Source organism: Pinus tabuliformis, chromosome X, assembly GCF_031772625.1.
Source record: "Pinus tabuliformis cultivar Carrire ecotype Pingquan chromosome X, CPIR1, whole genome shotgun sequence".
Classification (NCBI taxonomy): Eukaryota; Viridiplantae; Streptophyta; class Pinopsida; order Pinales; family Pinaceae; genus Pinus; species Pinus tabuliformis.
Window position 1 is genome coordinate 410,835,969 of NC_142308.1, and position 25,306 is coordinate 410,861,274.

Sequence of the window (25,306 nt, forward strand, 5' to 3'; positions counted from 1 at the left end):
CTAATTTTTTAATTTTTTTTGGAGTAAATTTGAGTTGTAAAACTTTCTAATGTTTAAATGTATGGATATTAATTATAATTTTTTAATGGGTGGTTATTAATTTTAAATTTTTAAATGAAATTTAATTTGAGAGAAATAAATATTATTAATTATAATTTTTTCATAAAAAAAAATAATGATAACCAGCATTGTATTATTATGAGTATTTTAAAAAACATTTATAACATTAAATATTTTATAATTTAATTATAAATAATTTATAATTGAAGCTATTTGAAGACATTGAATATTAATTTAAGCCTATATAGTTGAATATATTTATATTAATTAATATATTAACCTTATTGTTAATATTTATATTATTTATTATATATAAACTAACTTAAATTAATTATTTATATATAATAAATCATTTTCTAGTTATTATAATTAATTTTTTGGCCAATAGGCATATATCTTTCAACTTGACATTGAGGGAGGGTTGTTGATTTTTGTAATATCCCTTCGTTACTGTAATCTTGTTGGTGAAAAATTCATGAAAAAGATTTGATCAATGATCTAAATGAATAATTGTTAATAAATAAATAAAGAGAATTTATGTACTTGCCAATAAAACACCTAGAAACTATATTTTTGTCAAAAACAAAAGAATATAATCTCATACGTAAATGAGATTGGAAAATTCTTCATGATAAGAATTCTAGATAAGTTTAGTGGATGGGAGAGAAAGATCCATTAAGTTACTTAGCTGGAGAAAGATGTTAAGCTTGGAAAAAGAATGCGAGCTTTTATGGAAAATTCTAGGAAAGTGGATAAAAAGGTCCACAAAAGATGGACACCACTAAAAAGAAACTTTATTATGAAAGAAAGATATTAAATATTGATAAAGGGAAAATCCTAGGAAAGTGGATAAAAAGGTCCACAAAAGAGGGTCACCACTAAAAATAAACTTTATTATGAAAGAAAGATATTAAATACTTGATAAAGGATGAATAGGTATTGAACCTGGCGACAAGATCATCTCAACATGGAGTTGAACTGGTGGATTACATTTCAAGTTTAGGGGTGAAGCGTGCAACATTCCTATGTACATTTCCATGTGGAAATATGGTTAGGATATCTTATTCATATTAATTGTTTTTCTCTTCTTGAAGTTATTGTCTTATCCTATGTTACCATAAATAGATAATGTTTTAAGATGTTTATAGGAAAACAATGAATCAATTATTTAATTGTTGAATGCAATAATGAGTTTCCAGAGTTATTAGTGAGTGGTTTGTATTATGGAAATTGAAGAGAGGATGTTAGTAAACTGTATTATTATTCTGTTAACATATAATTAATTATTATAACACTCTATGATATGAATTTTTTATTATCATACAGTAATATGTGCTAGCTATTGGTAACTTCGGTGGTGAGTGAATCAAAAGTAGAACTAAAATGAAACCTGAATTGAAAGCAAGAAAGGTGTCTACGTGACATGGATTCTATTAGTTTTTGGATAACAATGTTATGTTCTATGCTCAGAGCAATTTTACTTCAATTTCTTTATTAGCCCATTATCAATATCCAGTTTAGCAATCACATCAACATGATAGTAAGATGCAGATAGAACATAAAAAATAACAATAGAAGACAAGCCAAGACAAGATGACACAAGATATGGCATCAGCCATGGAAAAACACCAATGTGGGGAAACCCTTGATCAATTCTTCTTATAATTCTTCAAAATTTTAGTAGAGAGAGAGAATACAATATACAATATTCACTTGCCCAATCATAGTGAAATCTCATCAGTCAAATAGCAGAAACAAAAAGCCCTATCCAGAAAGTCAGTGCCGGTCAACAGGGTATATTTTGACCTCCAAAACAGCTCAGTCAAACTTATTTAACTTAGCCTCAAACAACAAGTCAAATCAGCCCAAAAACAATTAGAAAAAGTCGATTGAAGTATGGTCAACAAAAGCCAAAGTTGTAAAAAACCCTAGCACAGTCAACGCTAGTCAAATAGAGGTGAAATTGCCTCATATTTTGATGCCCAGAACTGTGGCCTACCTAAACAATAATTCCTCACACAAAACCATAGTCAAAGAGGGTCAACGTTGGTCGAAACAACCTTCTGCCATTTTCGGTTAATTCTAGTCAATGCAGGGATAGCAAATGAACAGTCCTTTCTTCGTACGTGTGGAGAGATAGAAGCCTCAAAAATCCGCACCTAATCAAGGGAGATGTGTGAGTTACTGAAGTGTCCAAATGAGGATGAGGCACCATGCATCTATATGCAAATGTTGAGGATAAATAAACATGGCTATTGGGCTTCTGAGCCTACATGAGTTTCTAGGCCGACCTTGAAAATTTATCTATAATCAAAATAAATTCATAATTCCATTTGTGCATGTCAGAATGGGATGAGATTTAGATCAATCCTACACCTCTCAATAAAAATATGAGCTTCCTCATATGAGTTGTCCAAGGTTATGTTTGGCCCTATTTTCCAAAATTAACACTCCCTCTCAACTAGGGAGAACGTCACTTGCCAAACTGTCTCACAATTTGTACCATCATTGTCTCTGCTCTATCTTCTTTATTGAACCATGAAGCATGAAGAAATGATCGAGAATGTATCATATCATTCTCCACTGATCCAAAGTCAGTCTCCAATAATAGAGAGTGTGTCACACCACTCTTAACCGACCCCAAGTCAGTTTCCATTAATCCCAGATCAATATCAACATCCTAGCACAGGGAGTACAGTAGTACATGATGCATCTATCGGTAGTGCTATGGTCCCTATCCTCATTTCCCTACTCATTGGCCAGATGAGAGGTACTTCCCATGAGTCCTAGACTGCATGGGTAGGATGTGCTGGCAGGAGAAGGTGAACTACTCATCCTACTCATATGCCATTGGAGAATGCGAGCCACTCAACTTATGCATATGTCACCATGGGGTATCATAGAGGAAGGTGAACCACTCACCATATGGTCACTCATCGCTCCAAGAAATACCTCAACCTCCCCAGAGCTCTTAGAGCTCAGTATCCATCTCATACGGGACCCTCGTAAGAGGGTCTCTCCATGACTCCAAGTCGTTCACGGAAGGTTAAGAATTCGACCTTCCCCATGGGCTTCGTAAGAATATCAACGACCTGATCATAAGTCCCAATGTGTTGGAGACTTATTGCTCCCCATTGTACCATATCTTAGATAAAGTGGTACTTGATATCAATATTCTTAGAGCGGTCATGAAACACGCAATTCTCAGAAAGACAAATCCCACTCTGGTTGTTGCAGAAGATCACTGTGGTATCCAACACATGTCCAAACATCTCACTAAAAAGCTTCCTCAACCAAATAGCTTCATGGGAGGCCAAACTAGTAGCAATGTATTCAGCCTCAGCAGTGCTCAAGGCAACTGACTTTGTGCTAATCCATGATATCGAAGCAGAACCTAGACAAAAGCAACATATAGATGTTCTTTTACGATCCACCACACTGCCAGCCTAGTCTGCATCAGAGTAACCATGGAGCCTCACATTCCCGACATTTTATCTCAGTCCATAAGTCATTGTGCCCCAGAGATGTCTAAGGAGATTTTTGGCAGCAACCGAATGTATGTGATGAGGTTCAACCATAAACTGACTCAATGTATTCATTGCAAAACATATGTCTGGATGAGATTTCGCCAAGAACATAAGTGCCCCCATGCGTTGATGATACTTAGAAGGATTTCCCAAATCAGGGCCATCGTCACTTCCGCATAACTTCTTGAAGTATCCCAAATCTTTCAAGTATCTTCACAATATATTTTCCTTGAGAGAGGAAAATCTCACCTGGATTTTTCCAAACCTCTAACCCTAGGAAGTAATGCATCAATCCTAGGTCCTTCATCATAGATTCAGAAGCCAAATCCCTCTTACATTGATGAATAAGATGGACTGCACCTATCAGAAAGAGATCATCCACATAGAGTACCAAGATGAGAGGTCTATCATTCTCAACCTTAAAATAAAGGTTTGGATCAACATCACTTCTCGTAAATCCAAGTTTTATTATATAGCTATTGATCCTTTCATACCAAGCTTTGGGTGCTTGTTTCAACCCACAGAGGGATTTCTTCAACTTGCATACATGTGTTTGAGGATCTTGAACTTCGAAACCCTTAGGTTGTTCTACATAGACTTCCTCCTTAAGTCAACCATGCAAGAAGTTAGTCTTGACATACAGCTGGTGTAGATTCTATCCTTGTGAGGCAGCAAGGGAAATGATTGAGCGAATGGTAGGGTAGCGGGAAATCGGTGCAAATATCTCATCATAATCTACACCTTCCTTTTGAGAGAAGCCTTGGGCAATGAATCTGGTCTTGAACTTTTCAACACTTCCATTAGCTCCATGCTTTATCTTGTACAACCATTTCGAGGTGACAATGGATTTGTCATTAGGTTTAGGGACCACATCCGAGACATCATTCTTTATAATTGATTCATACTCTTTGTTCATTACATCCTTCCAAACATGGTTCTTTGCAACTTCTTCTAATGTGCAAGGCCTAGATTGAATAATGGTGCTCATTCCAGTTAAGTACCCTTGGTACCTATTCGACTTCTTGCTTTCTTGAAATGTCCCCCTAGGTGCAACATGTCTCTCAGTATCTGTGAGAGTTTCCCTAAGCCCTGAGGGTCTCCTTTTTGAGGAGGAGGGCTCATTAGGGGGTGGATCAATGGGATCCATTGGTTCTTCAACATCAGGCATTTTCTCATTCTGCAGTTCTCCCTGCTTTCCTAATTTTTCTTCTTTTTCCCTCCTTGGAAGAGGAAGGTTACTAATATTCCCAAGGGCAGCATTCTCATCGAAGGTGACATCATGACTTATCTCCACAACTCTTTGACTAGGAACATAGATTGTATATGCCTTAGAAGTTTCATTGTAGTCCTTAAATGTTCCTTTCTTCCAAGAAGCATCCAATTTGTTTCTCTTTTCTTTCGGCACATGAAAATATATGGGACTACAAAAAATTTTGAAGTGAGAAACATCAGGTTTCTTACCGATGAAAATGTTTTCGGGAGATTTGGAGACCAACGATTGATGAGGGCATCTATTTTGAACATACACTGCGGCGTTTGCAGCTTCGGCCCATAATAAATTTGGAAGGCTTTGAACATGAAGCATAGCACGAGTGGCTTCTATGATAGAACAATTTTTCCTTTCAATAACACCATTTTTCTTAGGAGTATATGCGGTAGTAGTCTCCCTCTTAATGCCAACTTCTCTACAATAATTTTTGAACTCATTTGATTCATATTTGGTTCCATTATCGGTCCTCAATATTTTGATCTTCTTCTTGGTTTGATTTTTGACCAAAGATTTGAAAGAATAGAACCATGATAATTATTCATCCTTCTTCTTCAAGAAAAATATCCAAGTCTTGTGAATCATCCATAAAGATAGAATAACATAAAAATCCTCGTAATGAGTTCACAGGCATCGTACTAGATAGATTAGAATGAACCAATTGTAATATGTCAGTAGTCTTGCTATCACTTGAGGGGAATGGTCCCCTTGTATGCTTTCCTTTAGCGCACCTATGACAAACACCTGCATGTTCCACTTTAAATTCAGGCATACCTGTCACCATCTTTCTCACATCAGGTAGAGACTTATAATGTATATGAGAAAACCTCCAGTGCCATAATTTGGATTGAAGTGATGTGTTGCAAGACATAGCTCCCAATGGACTTACTCTAACTTGGTATAGGCCATCAACTGTGAGGCCAAGTGTAAATGCATCTTTGAAATTTTTATTCCACACACGTACCTTTTGATCAATGAATGCCACCTTGAATCCTTTGTCCTCCATCGCCGAGATAGATACCAAGTTCTTATTTAGATTGGGTACATATAGTAATTATTATAGATCAATGGTGTTACCTTGATTCAATTGAAGAGTAACATTCCCAACTCCCTTCATGGGATAAGTGGCATTATCTCCAAGGATAATTTCCAAACTTGTATCCTTTTCAACCATATTTTAAAGAGCTTCCTTATACCCAGTGAAGTGCCTTGAGGCACAACTATCAATCAACCAATTTCCCAAAGTGTCTAGAGGAGATGCAGTAGAGAGGGCAGATATAAGATAAAATTATTTTTTCTTCTTTCATCAACATTAGTTTCATCATACGTGGAGTTTCCTGATCTTTTGGGAGGGCGACCATTTCCATGTTGAGTAGCAGGAGCATTCCTTTTTCCTTTATCGTTGCATCTGCTAGTCCTTTGATTATTGTTTCCCCTAAAATTGTTGTTGTTGTGGTTGTCATCATCATGAGGTGTATCCCTTCTATTAGGACACTCCCTAGCATAGTTTCCAAACTTGTTGCAAATGAAGCATCTTCCCTTCCTTCCATTTTTGAAACCCGACCTTCCTTCACTTTGCTTGTTTGAACCTGTGTTGTTCTTCTTTTTAGCATGAGTGGAGAATGCAATAGGATCATTCATATTTGAAGGAATATCTAGTTCCATCATCCTTGTTTCTTCTTAAGAACATATAGTCAGCAATTATTCAAAACCTAGAATCCTGTCGTTGTTAAGAATAGCAGTGTTGAACACGTGACATTCACAAGGGAGTCCTCCAAGGGCAATGAGAGTAAGCTCCATATCAACAATAGCTTATCCAATCAAAATAGGATCATTTTTTATGTCAGTAATACTCATGAAGTAAGATTGAATATCTTCTTTTCTTCCCTTCTTTATATCCTTCATCTTGTTCTTGAGGAAAAGAATTTCGTTTGCATTGCTAGATTTGAACATGCCAACCAACCTGTCATATATATGCTTTGATGTGTTCAAATCGGAGATGTAAGAAACTAAATAATTATGAATAGAATCTCTGATGGTATTCTTGGCTTTGACTTCACCCTTCTTTTACTTTGTCTTAGTAGTAGTTGATGCATTTGAAGGAGGTTTCGAAATCTTTCCCTGCACATAATCCATAACATCTTTCTCTTCTAAAGTCAAATCAAGAGACATCTTCCATGCATGATAATCATACTTATCATGAAGCTTGTCATCAGACTTGAAGTAGGATGTGGAGGCCATTGAATCTTGTCCTTGATCAATGATTGCTACTCTTAGTGATTGCTCTTCTCACTCTTTCTTGGGCTTTGTCTTCACCTCAGCTTTGACACCATGTTAATTTTTGGATAACAATGGTATGTTCTATGCTTTGAGAAATTTTATTTTAATTTCTTTATTAGCTTCATATAAATATCTAGTTTAGAAATCACATCAACATGATAGTAAAATGAAGAGAGAACATAAACAATATCAATAGAAGACAAGCCAAGACAGGAGTACACAAGATATGGCACTAGCTAGGGACAAACCCCAATGTGGGGAAACCCTTGATCAATTCTTCTTATAATTATTCAGAAGTTCTTCAGAGAGACAGAGAGTACAATATACAATATTCACTTGCCCAATCACATTGAAATATGATCAGTCAAATAGTAGAAACAGAAACCCCTAACCAGAAAGTCAACGCTGGTCAATAGGGAAAATTTTAACCTCTAAAATAGCTTCGTCAAACTCGGTCAACTCGGCTTGCAACAAAAAGTCAAATCATCCCAAAAATAGTCTGAAAAAATCAAGTCAATGCTGCAACAAACCTTAGCACAGTCAACACTGGTCAAATAGAGGTCAAACTACCTCGGATTTCATGCCGCAAATTTCAAACTTCCCAAACAGAAATACCTCATAGAAAATCATAGTCAAAGATGGTCAAAACTAGTCAACATTGGTGAAAACAACCTTCTGCAATTTTTGGTCAATTCTAGTCAACGCGGGGACAACGAAAGAACAGTCCCTTCTTTGCACATGTGGAGAGAGAGAAGCCTCAAAAATCCGTACCCAATCAAGAGAGATGTGTGAGTGAATGAAGTGTCCAAATGAGGAGGAGGCACCATGTATTTATATGCAAACATTGAGGATGAATAGACGTGATTGTTGGGCTTCTGAGCCTACATGAATTTGTTGGCTGACCTTGACAATTTATCCATAATTAAAATAAATTCATAATTCCATTTGTACATGTCAAAAATGAGATGGTCTTTAGATCAATCCTACACCTCTTGGAGAGAGGAATCAAATGAAAATATGATCTTCCTCATATGAGCTGTCCAATGTGAAGTTTGGCCCTAGTTTAAAAAATTAACAAATTCACCATACCCACTGATGAGCCCCAGAAATGGGTAATTATATGGGCTCATTCTACCTCTTATTTCAACTTAATCCACCATTATCATTAGTTTACTACATGTTTTTGAATATATTTATGCTAATAGAGTGAATTGGGTTAGTCACTTTGCCATGTAGTCTAATGTATGTTTTATGTAGATTTTTTGGCCTGTTTTGGACAAAGTTAAGGGATTTATGAGCAAATGGCAGCCAAACCTCGAGGAAAACAGGGAAGAGAATTCGTAGGGGGGGTGTCTCCTACATTTATGACCCCTTTCCTCGAATCCTCCATCAGGAACTCTAAGCACAAGGGTCCACATTGATGATTCCAAGGGGCGGCCGAGCAAGTAAAGAAGGAGCTGTTTATCTCCAGTCCTAGGAAGCCGAGTTCCTTGTTTTTAGGAGGACTGCTGAAGGAATCCATATGTATAAATAAGAAAGCTTAGAGCCTCAGTAGGTTAGCCAGTCATTAGTAGAATTTTTGCACTTTTGTGCAGCACTTGTTCAGCTCATTTTCGAGTTTCTTTTTTAGAACAATTTATGTAATGTAACTGCTATTTTTGATAATGGAGATGAAACAGTTTTTGAGCCAGCATTGATCTCTTTTAGAGGGCTAAAGCTCTTGGTTTAGGGCCCAACCCAAGCTTCCCAGCACCTCCTACTGTGTACTTATATGTTTTTTCTTTAGTTCATGACTTAATTTATGTTGCATAGATTCATTTTACTTTGTTAGATTAGGTTGCTTTTAATGGTTAGTATAGTTGTTCTTGTTTCAGTTGCTCAAGTAAGTTACTGCAGTGACAAAATAAGATTCAAAAAGGCCAACAACAGGCCTTGATCTCCTTTCTCCCTTCCTGGGACTATGATTTGAGGTCAAGGCATTACTGCTGCCACCAAAAACACAGTTTTGCTCTTCCATGCAACTTCTAGTGTGATGACTCGATTTGGAAAGATTGATATATTGGTTCAGATTTAGTTGCCTAGATCATTTCTTGTTCTTTTAAAATAGATCTCTCTGCATGCTTTTCTATTCACAGGTTACTGTTCAGCATTTTCTGTTTTTAGGTCAGAAATTAGGTCAAGCTAGAGGAATTTCAATTTTTAGTCCTTTCTTTGAATAGTTTTTGTAAGTAGATGTGCAAATCTCTTGCAGGACACCTCAGCACACCATACATCCATAAACCAGCTAGCACCAGCTCACTTCTCATAGATTTCCCAAGTCATTTGCAACATTTCGCCAAACTGCCCTAATTTCTGCATTTTTCTCCATAAAGTTGCTTTCTTGCCATTTGAACAAATCCAACCATCACGTTTGTTCCTAATCTTCCTTGACAAGTTCTAGACACCTCAACACCTTCATCTAGCCTTTAGTTCCTCTCTCCCATCATTTTTCCACCTTGAAAAATCCAAAAATAGCTCTCGGCCTCCTCTTATAGATCCTCCTGTAGATCCCCTACAACCTCATGTAGAACTTCCTGTGAGTGATTTTTCGAAGTCCAATCGCTATGGAAGTCTCTAGAAGGGTACTAGGGGCTTCTTAGGATATCTCCACACCTCCCTCACCCTCTACCAAAGGCAACTCCATCTTCCTTTGCCACCAAACCTCTCCACAACCACAACCAAATAAACCACAAGCATAATAATTTCACATAAAAACACTCAAAAGTACAAAAAGATGTTTTCTTCTTCTCATTTCTTTTTAGAAGTAGCTTGAATAAATGCAATTTACCTTTTCAGTAGTCAATGGAACTCATTTCATTAGTTTTCATCTCTTTTCTTGCAAAAGTAGGGTTAATAGGTAAATTAGGGTTTGCTACGGTTTGCGTTACATTTTAGTTTTCCTTCTCTTTCTACAAATAGCATAGCCTCTGTAGAGTTCGCCTCCTTTCATCAAAGTTAAAAGATTCTTCTAAGAACACATAGAAGTTGGCTTAAGCTCCTAGTGAACTTGCGCCAGCTGACCAAGTGACAGCCTGCAGTAAGAGCTAGTACTTGTGCATACAGCACTGTCGCTTCGAAGTTTGTTACGAACTACTGGGTTGATAAAAGTAAAGAAAGAAATCCCAGGAGTTGCATTATTATTGCTGCAATACTGGAGCTCACCATTCTTTTTGGCGTCGTTGTTGGGGAAGCGTCAAAGTATTTTGTGATTACTGCTTTTCTTCTATTTTCTACTGCAACATTCTACTAAGTATTTTATTTCAGCAAAAGTAGAGTAGTTGTTTCATTTGAATTCTGCAAAAGTAGATTAGTCATTTCTTGCTTTAATTTCAATTTTGCAAAACTAGATTAGACATTTGATTAGTCATTTCCTGCTTTCATTTCAATTCTGCAATTTCCATTTCAGCAAGAGTAAATTATTCATTTCCTACTTTCATTTCAATTCTGCAATTTCCATTTCAGCAAGAGTAAATTAGTCACTTCCTGCTTTCATTTCAATTCTGCAATTTCCATTCCAGCAAAGTAGAATAGGCATTTCCTTGCTTTCATTTGAATTCTGCAATTTCATTTCAGTAGTTGGAATTTGTTGTTCAATCCATTTCAGTTTTGCAGGTACAAGCAAAAAAACAAAAAACAAAAATCACCCAAAAAGAGATTCCCTTTCATGCCTCGTAGGAACAGAGACAATTCAGGAAAATTCCTACGCAACACCCCCAACACATCACTAAGTCACCCTTATCTCTTCTTTGGTGGCAGTGATCCAGAAGAACCTATAGGTGAACCACCAGAGATATACAAAGATCCTATAATAGAAGAAGAGCAAGAAACCATTCCCCTTGAGACCATGGCTAAAAACAGAAATGTTAGAGGAAATGGGGAATGAATAGAGGGTACCTTTCCTATCTGAGAGACCAATGGGGACACTAAAATGAAAAACATATGTCCTTCAACCTTGCCTCACTTCCATGGATTGATTGCCGAAGATTCTGATACCTTCTTGTTTGAATTTGTTGTTCTCTGTCAAACCTATGACTATGCAGAAGATGAGCAGAAGTAGAAATTGTTTTATTCTACCCTCAAGGATGCAGCATTGCGCTAGTTCATGGGGTTACCTCAAAACAATATCACAACTTGGGCTCAGATGCAACAAGCCTTTAACAACAAATACCGGGATTACTGTAGGTCAAAGGATACCAAGGAAGAAATCTTCCAAATGACCATGGGAAGTGATGAATCCTTAGAAGACTATGAAGAGAGGTTTCAGCTCAGTTATAAAAGGGCCAAGTGCACACTTGACCGTGAATCTCTGAAGTTGGTCGTGCTCATGGGAGTCCCTAAAGACCTTCTACATACCCTCCATTTGCTGGCTGGCAGAGAAATCTACCAACTACCTTATGATGACATAAAGACCGTGTTTAGAAACCATTCTAGGGCAGCCAGAAAGAGAGGGAGGGGAAGTCAACCTTTAGCCAGTATATCCTCATCCAGTTCATCTCTTAGAAGTGAATTTGAGAAACGGCTGGAAGATTTCAAGAGCGAGATGAGGTAGACTCTTGCCATGCAAATGGATACCTTGCATATCAAAAGGAAACAAGAGGAAGCCGAGAGGGCTTTGGCCATCTTTTGTCCTAGGTGCACAAAAGATGAATTTCCATTGAACTCTATAGAAGTGTGTTCAGTGTGTGAAGAAGACTATTCTACGAATCAGTGCCCTTCCTTGCCCAGACTTAAAGTTGCATACCAGGGGGCCGAAAGAGCCACTGAACCACTTTACTTCATGAACCAAAGGAGGCCACATGGGCTCAGACCTTACCAGTAGGGAATGCAAGGGACATTCCAGACCTATTATAACCCCAATCAAGCCACTTCCATGCCTTCTTGGGGACCCCCTGCTCATCCATCCTAGTCCACACCCCCTCCTTGGTCATATCCATCTCAATACCATGCTCAACCAGCTGCTCATTCATTTCACTCTTATGCTCAGCCACAACCTCAGTGGAATGCACCTCATCAGGGGTGGAGGCCCCAGTACAACTCTCCTCCCTCTCTTTTGCCTCCACCACCTGCTTAACCACAACCATTGCCTCTTGCTCCACCAAGGAAACCCCCAATACTTGCTCAATCGAACCTGAACTCGAATAACAAACAGGCCCAATAGGTATTTAGTAGGGAAACATCATCCTCGACCTATGCTGTGGAGATTTAGGAGATTAACCTATGATCTAAAAAGGTTCTCCCAGATAGCCAACCTCCCCTAAGGAGGATGAGGAAGAAAAACAAGAAAGTGAACCAAAAGCCACCCCACCCTTTTCTGAGAGATTAACTGGAACCACACAACCGACCCCAGAAGAAAATGAACTTCTGGGGGAATTAAAACAATTATGTGTAAAGATACCACTTCTCCAAGTCATAAAGGATGTGCTTATATACAACAAGATGATCAAGGAGAAGTGCTTCAGGCACCCAGGTAGGTGCAAGAGAGATGCCCCAACTATCAATGTCATAGGACAACTATTCGACCTAATGTTGGGGCAGGTAATCTGTCCGAAATATCTAGACCTTGGAAGTCCTGTAGTTGATGTCCACATCAATGGCTCCATAATCCCCCATACCCTGATTGATCTAGGGGCTGCCATTAAAGTGATGACCAAAGACACTATGCTCAAGTTCAACCTTCAGGGCTCCTTGAGAAAGACCACAACTGTACTTCAGTTAGCAGACCGCTCCACCGTGACCCCTGAGGGGATAGTGGAATATGTAATGGTCTCCATCGATTCTTGCGAGTACCCTGCTGATTTCCTGGTTCTCCAACCAAAGGAAAAGCTCACTGGGTATCCTCTCATCTTGGGAAGGCCCTCGTTGGCTACTGCAGATGCCTACATAAGTTGTCGAGCTAGGAACATGACAATCAAGAATGGACATATGTCCAAGTAGGTAGTCCTATATCCCCCTTCCCAACCTTTACTAGACCATGATTTACCTCTCTGGTTGGAGGAGGAAGATGAGGATGAAGTCTATTCCGCACCATTTTGTGCAGTAGAAGCTACCATGGGGGGCCCACAAACCGAGGATTATCTTATTGAAAACTCTATTCAGAATCCACCCCCCAGTGTGTTGCCATTAGGAGAGCTAGTGGAAGAAACCCAAGCCAATCCTTTAGTTGATCTCTGTGTGGCTGATCTGATCTCTCTCCGAGTTAAGAATGTGGAATTCGGCCTAGAAAGAACCTTAAAGATCAACTCATCCCTATCCACCTCTTAGGAGAAATAACTGTGTAGCTTATTGAAAAACCACTTGGATGCTTTTGCTTGGAGCTATAAGGAGATGAAGGGAGTGCACCCTTCAGTCTGTACTCATCACATTTACATTAAGGAAGATTGCAAACTAGTCAGGTAGCCTCAAAGGAGGATGAATCCGGCCCTTAAGGACATTGTCAAAGGAGAACTGCAAAAGTTGTTGGATGCAGGGTTCATCTACCTCATCTTTGATAGTGAATGGGTCTCTCCTTTGGTGCTAGCGCCGAAGAAAAATGGGAAGTGGAGAATTTGTGTTGATTATCAGGAACTAAACAAGGCCACCAAGAAGGACCATTTTCCCTTGCCTTCCATAGACCAAGTGTTAGATGGCTTGGCGAGGAAGAAGTTCTTTTCCTTCCTAGATGGGTTTAGTGGGTACAACCAGATCCAAATCAGCCCGGAAGACCAAGATAAGACCACTTTCACTTGTCCTTGGGGTACCTTTGCATACCGGGTCCTTCCCTTCGAATTGTGCAATGCTCCCACCACTTTCCAGAGAGCTGTGTTGAGTATATTTGCTGAACTGGTTCATGATGCAGTGGAAATCTATATGGATGACTTCACCCCTTATGGTTCTAACTTCCAGGAAGCTTTGACTAACCTGGGAAAAGTTTTAGACAAGTGCATTGAAATGAACCTGTCCCTCAGTCCTGAAAAATGTGAATTCCTGATGACTGAAGGGACCGTGCTAGGTCATACAATTTCTCAGCAAGGATTACAATTGGATCCCAACAAAATTGCCATCATTCAAAGGGTTCCACCTCCTCAAAAGGTAAGAGATGTTCGGAGTTTCCTAGGTTTAACAGGGTATTATAGAAGATTCATTAAGGATTTCAATAAGCTAGCCTCTCCATTGTTTGTTCTTTTGGGGAAGATGCTGAGTTCATATGGATTGACAACTGTCAAGAGGCTCTAGATACCTTGAAAAGTAAATTGGTGACTGCCCCAATTTTGAGAGGTCCAAACTAGGCCCTACCTTTCCACATTCATACAGATGCCTCGAACAAAGCGATAGGAGCAGCCTTAGGGAAAATTGATGAGAAGTTGCCTTATGCCATATATTTTGTAAGTAAAAACTTGTCCAAGGCAGAATTAAACTACACTGTAACTGAAAAGGAGCTCCTAGCTGTAGTCCATTCCCTAAATAAGTTCAGACACTACATCACTGGCTATCAAACATTCATACACACTGATCATGCTGCAATTAGGTATTTAATGAAAAAACCAGATATAAATGATCGTATCATTAGATGGTTACTTTTATTGCAGCAATTTGATTTAACCATTGTTGATAAGTCGGGTAAGGAAAATGTTGTTGCTAATTTTCTATCTAGACTTAATCTGCCTGTAGGCGAGGAAGGAATGGTGGATGATCAAATGCCAGATGAACACCTATTTTCTATCTTAGTACTCTCTCCATGGTTTGCTAATATAGCAAATTACTTGGTTTCAGCACAGTTCCCGCCACACCTGTCCTCAAAAGAGAAGAGAAAGATCATGAGGAAAAGTGCTCCATTCACCTGGATTGGGGGCAATCTCTTCAAACTTGGCCCAGATTAGATTTTGAGGAGATGTGTCAGGGAGGAGGAAGTTTTTGACATTTTCATAACCTATCATGATGGGCCCTGTGGGGGCCATTTTGCAGCAAAGAGGACTGCCTTCAAAATTCTGCAAGAAGGTTTCTATTAGCCCACTCTTCATCAAGATGTAAGGATATATATCAACCAATGTGACCGATGTCAAAGGATGGGGAAACCTACTCCAAGGGATGAGATTCCCCTGCAACCTCAAGTGACCTTCGAGCCATTTGGGAAGTGGGGCATGGAATTTGTGGGTCCTGTCAACCCTCCTTCAAAGGAAAAACCTTACATCATTGTGTGCACTGATTATCTAACAAAATGGGTAGAAACAAAGGTGATCAAGGCAGCAACAGAAGAAAAAGTAGATGAGTTTTTTAGAGAGAGTATCTTCTACAAGTTTGGCTATTAGTCACAGATCAAGGGAGTTAGTTTACCTCCAATCTGATTGAAGACCTGCTCACACATCACAAAATTAAGCATAGAACTTCAACCCCTTATCATCCGCAAGAAAATGGACAAGTGGAAGTCACTAACAAAGCTTTGGAAGGAATTTTGACCAAGGTAGTGAGCAGCCGCAGAAAAGATTGGGCAAATTGATTGGTTGAGGCCACCTGGGTCTATAACACCACTTGGAAAACCACCACAGGGTTCACACCCTGTCAGCTGGTCTATGGGAAGAAGGCTTTGCTATTAATAGAATTTGAATATAATACACTAAGGATGGCAGCTCAGCTAGACCTAGATCTTAGCCATGCACAAAAGGAAAGGTTACTTCAGCTAAATGGATTGGATGAACAGAGATTGCAGGCCCTTCTCCACTTAGAGGTAGTCCAGCTTCAAAGGAAAATATGGCATGATAGACACCTCAAAGAAAAACAATTCCAGGAAGGAGATTGGGCGCTGCTGTATGATTCAAGATATAAAGATTTCAAGGGCAAACTGAGGACAAGATGGTTGGGACCGTACACAGTAAAAAAGTGCAATGAAAATGGTTCAGTTCTGATCTGGACCATCAATGAAGAAGCCATCCCCATGCTCGTCAATGGGCATAGGTTGAAGATCTATAGGAAGCCCCTCTCCAAGCAAGAATTCATTGAGAATATGAGTAAAATAGTGTTGGTAGTGGAGCAGGTCTCTGCCTCCACTCCACCCACACCCTAAAAAAAAAAAAAATAGAAAATAGAAAAAAGAGAAAAAAAGATCCCTGGGTGAAAACCTCCTGGAGGTGCCCAGGGCAGGTAGTGAGGGTGAAAACCTCCTAGAGGCACCCCAACTATCTCATAAAAATAAAAAAAGAGAGAGAGAAAAAAACAGAAAAACTAATTTCTTTTGAATGCATTGCAGATCGCAGGAGGGTCACAGAAGGAAAAAAGGACATGGCCAGGCTGAATACACCCTTGATAGATCTTTTCTCCATTTCCATTGTCTTTTCCCATGCCCTGGTCTCACTTGTTCTGAAAATTATGCATCCTACAGGAAGCTTTGTGCATTCTACAAGAGGCGCCTGTAGAAACCACAAAGAGCTCGAAATCAAGTCCAGAAAAGAATCAGAGGGCTAGAAATTTGTCTAGAAGGCTTGTGGACCTCCCTGCCACCATTCATCCTCCTAACTCTCCATTCCATCCCTGCACCACTGCATTTCCACTTGCTTCTTTCTTCCCTGCATAAGAAAACACAGAAATCCTGTTTCTTTTGTTTTTTTCTTGGAAAAATGAAGAATAAACAACAACATTATTAACTTGTTTCTTACTCGGTGGATACCAGTTGCTTTTCCCTTTCCTTCAGAACCTTCCTCAGCTATCTCTTCAGCCCCTACTCAAACCTCAGCCAGAAATTTTCGAGGGATAAGTAGTTATAGGAAATCTTGCAGGATTCCTATAACAACTAATCCCTTTAAAAAAACAAGCTCCAGAGGCAGGGTCAGTGCAACCACAGGTGTATACATTGTGCAAGGCGATGTTCCTGATCAAAGATCACTAGCATGAGGTAGCCAAGCCACCAACTCAGAAGCCACAACAACAGCAATCCATGAACAACGTGCCAACGTCTGAGCATGCAAAGCACGGTAGCAACTAGCAGGTTAGTGACGAAACCCATTCCTCTGTTGCATGAATATGATTTAGAAATTGCATGAACCATTGAGATGGTTGCGATTAAACAAAATCGGTGGCCAGATAACTGGCCACCCTCATCCAGTTCAAACAAGCCTTGTCCAATTCAAATAGCGTTCAGTGGGTGCAATTGGCACGTGTGTTCAATCAACTTGGGAAGAAAAAATCAAAACCTATAGTGGTGGCGGCATATAATAGGAATGATGGAAGCGATTGCGGGTAGGCGACATGAAGTATCATAATGGCACTGGAGTAGGGACCAACGGTCTGGATGAAGATAATGTACCCTTCCTGCCACCTCACCTCGTCACTACAGAACACACCATAAGTTTAAGTACGCTGTAATCGAAGCCTCCACCACCTTTGTTTTCATTTGCATCAACGCGTTCTCGGCTGCAACAACCTACCTACCACCTTCAGAACCTCATAATAGTCACTCTCTATCAGTTTCGAAGCCCTTTTTCTTATCGGTCTCTACAAGAGTACTCTATAGGAGTGGAAACACGGTCTATAAGAGCCTTTCTATAGAAAGGCTAGTGAGTGGCTCTGCAAAGGGAAAATTTGAGATTTTATGCCAAATTCGAGTTCGAAAAAGGTAGGCTTAGAAAACCCACTCTGCATGTTATATATCTACAAAAGGTAGTGAATTTGAAGTGAAGTACTGAGTTGAAAAGAAAGGGAAAGTGAGAACAAAAGTCTGCTTGTATTTTTTTCAAATATATACAGTCTCTCCATTTTACTCTCTACATTGAAAGTCTGTCTCTTTCTCCTCCGTGGTATTTTCCTGTATGAAGAAGTGATGCAACCATAGGAAATTAAGCCTGTAAAACAATGAATTTTCATTAGGTCGTCTGCTTACCTTGTGAAAAAAAGAAAAAAACACTGTCTGGTATACTCTTTGTTTTTTAAAGGAGATATTGTTTCCCCCAAACAAACTGAGAGGTATTTTATGTGTGAGAACAGGGTTTGAAGGGAAGGAAAATTACAAATTGTTTTTTTTTTAAAGAAGAACACGAAAAATTCCCTCTCTAGTTCAAGAAAGAAAAAAAACCCTCAGTTGTTCCTCTGTTTTTGGGTTTGAAAATTTGCTGCCTTCCTCCTCACCTGAGAATTTCCAGCAGCCACTAAACATCATGATAGGAGGTTTTATGAGAAAGGAGCTTCTGAATTCAACTAAATTGCATGAACATCTAGAAGTGGTGGCCCTCTTTACTAGGGCAAATTGGATGCCTTTCTTTGAGAAATTTCATGGGTATGATGAGGAAGTTACAGAGGAATTTTTATTATCTTTAAGATCCCATTCAAAAACCCATGCTATAGTTAGTTTCAAGGGACTAACCATAGAACTTACACCAGAGTTCATCAACAGAATTATAAGTCTTCCACTTTGGCTCCCTTGGAGAAAAGAAGAAAAACCACTAGGACAAGTTGCTAAAAAGACCTTTTTCCAGCCTGATGAACATCCTGTGGAGGATAAGAATGGGATCAGAAGGACAAGTATACCTTATCCATGGGGTGAGGTCAGCTATCAAATCATGAAATATATCTCCTTTGAAGGAAGATACAATATAGTCTATGGTTATCATTTTAGATTATTACATGAACTAAGATATGGCATGGACCTACTTGCATCTAGAAAGCTTAGTCTTCCATATTTTATCCTCCAATCCTTGATAGAGTGTAACACCAAATTGAATGCAGGGGTTCCAGACCAACTGGCTCACCATGGGCTCATTAAATTGCTGGTGGAGGATGCTCTCCACACTTACACAATCCCTATAGCCTGGGATATTTTCAGGAACATGACTAAAGAAGATGACATAAAATCTCTCACTGCTGACCTTAGTCCATCTGGCAGTGAAGAGCAGGAACAGAAAGAGGAGCCTAAGAAGGAAATCCATGAAGAAGCATAGAATATTCAATTGGAAGAAGAAAAAGAAGAAAAAGAAGAAAAATAGAGAGGAGAGGAGAAACATAACACCACCACAGTTGAGCCTAAAGCAGAGAAGAAAACAACATTAAAAGCAGAAAAAGGGAAAACCACAATAGAGAAAAAGAAAAGGACAAGAACTAAAAAGAAGAAGCCCAAGATAGCTCAGAAAAAGGTTGCCACAAGAAAGGCAGAAACTCAGCAAGTAGAGGAGAAAACAACACCTGAGACAGCAGAAACAAAATCAAAGATAGCAGACACAGGAAAAACAGCAGATGGGAAGGAAGAAGCATAACAAGAAGAAGTGTCTTCTGAGACACTAGCAAGAGAAGTAGCAACTATTCTTGCTACACTTAGTACTCCAGTCAAGCCCAAGGGAAAAAGGAAGAGACAACCATCTATGTACTTTAAAGCACGAAAGAGCACTAGAATCAATATGGGGAAGCCTCAGCCACTTTCAAAGGAACCCATCATCATTGAGGATGCACCTACTGTAACAAAGGAGGAATCTCCCTCCAAAATCTCCATCACTTACGAGAGAGGAAGTCCTAAGACCTCTACCTGGAAAGAAAGGATCAAATTAATGGACTCTAAAGCAGTCCTACAGGAGGTGCAGACCTCTCTACAGGAGACATTGGCAAAGCTCAAAGAAACTGAAAAACTTGAAAAGAAGGCAGAAGAATAGACCCAGGAGGAAGATAAGGCAAAAGAGATACCAGAGCCTAGACCTCAGCCTAACTTAGGCTCCTACTACAACCTTCTGGAAGGTGGGAATATCATCCCACAAAAGTTTGCAGTGCCTCTTTTCTTTGAGCTGGAAAAGGAAAGAGTTAGGACCCATACATGGATGCATATTGCAAAATCAAAAGGGGTAGAAGACATTGGGCACATGGAAAATAGGTTGAGAGAGATGGACAAAGAATTGAGCATGGTCAGGCATACAAAAAGCATCAAAAGAGCTTAATTGGAGGAAGAAAATGAAATGTTGAAAAAGCAGCTACAAGAAAGGGAACCTCAAGGAGGAAATGAGCTATCAATCTTAAAAGGACAACAACAGAAAGAGGAACCCAGGTAGACAGTGAGGCAACAAAAAGATAGCAACAAGAAGAGGAACCCCAGATAGACAGTGAGACATTGATGAAACAACAACAAGAAAAAGAATCCCAGGCAGAAAATGAAGTGCTGATTTTGAAAAGGCAGCTATAGGAAAAGGAAGCCCAATTAGCCTGCATGGCCAGCTGGGCAATGGAGGCATTGCAGTGCAGGCAGCCAGCCAAATCATATGCACTATACCTCAAAGATCAGTGGCTCCAATTTCAGATTAAGACATTGGCCCAAAGGGGCACAATACCTTTTTAGGATTATGGCCAATTCATGCATTTATGTGATCACAGTTCAGCTGAGGATAAAGCAAAGTTAGTAGAATTTTACTTGCAAAACATGGCAGTTACTGACATGATTTATGGGATCCAAATGCTGCATTAGGAGACTTGCAGCTAATGGCTATGGCATCTTGGATGAGCCATGAAGAGAAAAGGGTAGTAGAAATCCAGAAAATGATGACAAAGGAGCTAAGTGAACCCCTAATGATTAGAATGGAACCAGCAGAACCCTTGGCTCTCATCTATGCCCACCAACACCTTGCAGCTAATCCTCAAGTTGTCCCTGACTATGTTGACAAGAAAGCACAGGCTATTGCTCATTTCGAGGATATGGAGAGATTGTTTGGAGATGATTGCATTCATGCTTGCATGAGAAGGTGGAATACCTTACCACACAGCCTAAGGATTAGGGAGTATCACTCCCTAAACAGGATGAGGGAAGCCATGAGAAGAGTGCCCCTGTATAAGCACTCAATGCAAAGCTTGAAGGAAAATTGGATTGGCCTTAAATTCAGTCCCCCACTATTGCTAGGGTTGTTGGAAGGAGTAAGAGAGGAGGAAGAACATAAACAATGGGAAGAAGTGGATAGGAAAGCAAGTTTCCATGATAAAGAGGAAGACATCACATCAGAGGCTTGGGATGTCAGGGAATCTATCAGAGCCATCAAGGATGAAGAGTTAGATTAGTTGTTCAGAGGATGAGCAACCAATTCAATAAGGGGGTGATGATGAGCCCCAGAAATGGGTAATTATATGGGCTCATTCTGCCTCTTATTTCAACTTAATCCACCATTCTCATTAGTTTACTGCATTTTTTTGAATATATTTATGCTAATAGAGTGAATTGGGTTAGTCACTTTTCCATGTAGTCTAATGTATGTTTTATGCAAAATTTTTGGCCTATTTTGGACAAAGTCAAGGGATTTATGAGCAAATGGTAGCCAAACCTCAAGGAAAATAGGGAAGAGAATTTGTGGGGGGGTGCCTCCTACATTTATGACACCTTTCCTTGAATCCTCCATTAGTAACTTGGAGCATAAGGGTCCACATTGATGATTCCAAGGGGCAGCCGAGCAAGTAAAGAAGGATTGATGTTTATCTCCAGTCCTAGGAAGCCGAGTTCCTTGATTTTAGGAGGACTGCTGAAGGAATCCATTTGTATAAATAAGAAAGCTTAGAGCCTCAGTAGGTTAGCCAGTCATTAGTAGAATTTTCACACTTTTGTGTAGCACTTGTTCAGCTCATTTTCGAGTTTCTTTTTTAGAATAGTTTATGTAATGTAACTGCTATTTTTGATAATGGAGATGAAACAATTTTTGAGCCAGCATTGATATCTTTTAGAGGGCTAAAACTCTTGGGCTAGGGCCTAACCCAAGCTGCCTAGCACCTCCTACTATGTACTTATATGTTTTTTCTTCAGTTCATGAGTTAATTTCTGTTGCATAGATTCATTTTACTTTGTTAGATTAGGTTGCTTTCGATGGTTAGTATAGTTTTTCTTGTTTCAGTTGCTCAAGTAGGTTACTGTAGTTACAAAATGAGATTCAAGAAGGCCAACAGCAGGCCCTGATCTCCTTTCTCCCTTCCTGGGACTATGATGTGAGGTCAAGGCACTACTGCTGCCACCAAAAACACAATTTTGCTCTTCCATGCAACTTCTAGTGTGATGAATTGATTTGGAAAGATTGATATATTGGTTCAGATTCAGTTGCCTAGATAATTTCCTATTCTTTTACAATAGATCTCTCTGCATGCTTTTCTATTCACAGGTTATTGTTCAGAATTTTCTGTTTTTAGGTCAGAAATTAGGTCAAGCTAGAGGAATTTCAGTTTTTAGTCATTTCTTTGAAAAAATTTTGTAAGTAGATGTGCAGATCTCTTGCAGGATAGCTTAGCCCACCATGCATCCATAAACCAACTAGCACTAGCTCACTTCTCATAGATTTCCCAAGTCATTTGCAACATTTCGCCAAACTTCCCTAATTTTTGTGTTTTACTCCATAAAGCTGCTTTCTTGCCATTTGAACAAATCCAACCATCACGTTCATTCCTGATCTTCCTTGACAAGTTCTAGAGACCTCCACACCTTCATATAGCCTTCATTTCCTCTCTCCCATCATTTTTCCACCTTCAAAACTCCAAAAATAGCTCTCGGCCTCCTCTTGTAGATCCCCTGCAGCCTCCTGTAGAACTTCCTATGAGTGATTTTTCGAAGTCCGATCACTATGGAAGTCTTCAGAAGGGTACTAGGGGCTTCTTAGGACCTCTCCACCTCAATCACCCTCTGCCAAAGCTAACTCCATCTTCCTTTGCCACCAAACCTCTACACAGTCACAACCAGATAAACCACAAGCATAGTAATTTCACATAAAAACACTCAAAAGTACAAAAAGATGTTTTCTTCTTCTCATTTATTTATGGAAGTAGCTTGAATAATTTCAATTTACCTTTTCAGTATTCAATGGCACTCATTTCATTAGTTTTCATCTCTTTTCTTGCAAAAGTAGGGTTAATAAGTAAATTAGGGTTTGTTAGGGTTTATGTTACATTTCAGTTTTCCTTCTCTTTCTGAAAATAGCATAGCCTTTGTAGAGTTAGCTTTCTTTCATCACAGTTAAAAGCTTCTTCTGAGAACTCATAGAGGTTGGCTTAAGCTCCTAGCGAACTTGTGCCAGCTGACCAAGTGACAACCTACAGTAAGAGCTAGTACTTGTGCATATAGCACCGTCGCTTCCAAGTTTGTTAGGAACTACCGGGTTGATAAAAGTAAAGAAGGAAGCCCCAGGAGTTGTAGCATTATTGTTGCAATACTGGAGCTCACCACCCTCCTATAGCAAAGACACGAAAGTTATGATAAAAGAAAATCAGGGTGCATGTATATATATATATATATATATATATATATATATATATATATATATATATATATAGATATATATACAAGTAGGTAGTATTAAATAAAATAGTAGTTAACCCCCCCCAAATATGGGTTTGTAATACTATTTAGTTTGAATTAATTGTTCCAGTTCAAATTTCCAATGACTAGGAACCTATTAGTTCTATTTTGATTTAAAAATGTAAAAGTAAACTTGTGCTAAGTAGTCAGTTCACTTCACCCATGAATAATTTCCTATAGAGGCATGATACCACTACAGGATAGTTTAGCTCACAATTATCTTGATCATTGGTGTACATAGTATATGGATCTGGGAAATAATTCTTAATTAGCTACAGATTTACAAGAGCATCGAATAAGCTATACCGGTGCTTGTCACATAAGACTAGAAGAATATCTGCATATTCAAGTATGGTCAACATATTTACGAGATATAATTTACCTAGTAGAAGTAAATAAATTCCTCAGATTTACACAGATAAGTTATATAATAAGTTAAGGTGGAATTCAAAAGAAAAAGTAAGGACTAGATGAAATTGTGATAATTGAGAATAGGAGATATTCATGCAATAGATAATAAATAAGTTAGAGGAAAATGTAGTATAAAATAAACATAAGAGAAACTGAACCAAAAATGGAGTACCACAGTGCAACATTTGAAATAAAAATGCATTACAAACAGTTATTACATGTAATAAGATTCACAACATGCATCGCTCTGTGAGAGAGATGGTCATCCTTAAATATTATAAAAAACAATAAAATCATTATGAGTGTCAAATACACCCATATTGACGTTTAAAGAAGGAATTGCCTTTACAATTGATCATTAAGATGATTGTGTTCGTAGGAAGATAGAGACACTTTGGACATCAGCCTTGAATACAAAATAAAAAGAGAATATAGCTTAAACTGATGGTTTCAGGAACATCAACTGAATGAGCTAGCTATCTTAAGAATTAAATGAATTGATAACTAGAGCATTCGTAATAATGAGTGCCTAAGAAAGTGTTGCATGCTTTCATTGGAAAATCCCACCGTATTGCCTTCAGAAGTCAAATCTAGTAAGGACATGTTGAACCAATCATGAAGTACCAATTCAGTGTATTCTTGATGCTGGTGTCATGTAAACTGCAATAAAGAACCATTGTGAAGGGAATTGAACACCTACCTATCAGGGGAGAAGATATTTTCAGTAAAAAGCAGTGCAAAGCTAAGTTGAAAAAAAATTAAATAAATAGTTTAAAATTGTAAATCAATAACCGAGAGAATAAATGTGCAACGTTTTACCTAAACTGAAGCATGCACCATGCAAGGGGGTGATCTCAGTTGAGCATGAATATTCACAGTTGCATACTTCCTGAGGTCGAAATAGGGCCACTAGAAACAATTGCACCAAAACTTAGGAAGTCCAGAATGAGATCCATGGTGAAATAAAATGCTATAGGAACTAGAGATACTATGTACACAATACTTTAATTAGCTATGGAAAATGTGTTCACCCACGACGGAAGACTGCAGTGAGGATTTATCACCATAGGGCCTTAGACTCTTCTTGCTCAAGGAATTCTTGGTCTAATTGGAAATTTTAAAATAAAATAAAAACAATCCTTTGCAATGTAGGAGATCGTTGATCGGTGCTAAACCAAACAACCATTAAGGGTCAGAAGGAAGATTGGTTGTTAACGCCTCAAAGACGGGTTACCTTGTATTTGTAAAGCCAAAACCCTAAAGTTAGTATTGTTGATTTCATAGACACACACACACGCACACACACACATATTTATATGTATAAAAAAAATAATTCGACAAAGGATATAATCATATGTAACATTCAAACAAGTGATTTTCACTTGTAGAAGAAAGCACAAGTGTGTTGACCAGGCTCAACAAACAATTCAACATCCCGGCTACTAAAGAGAAACAGGGCTTAGCCGA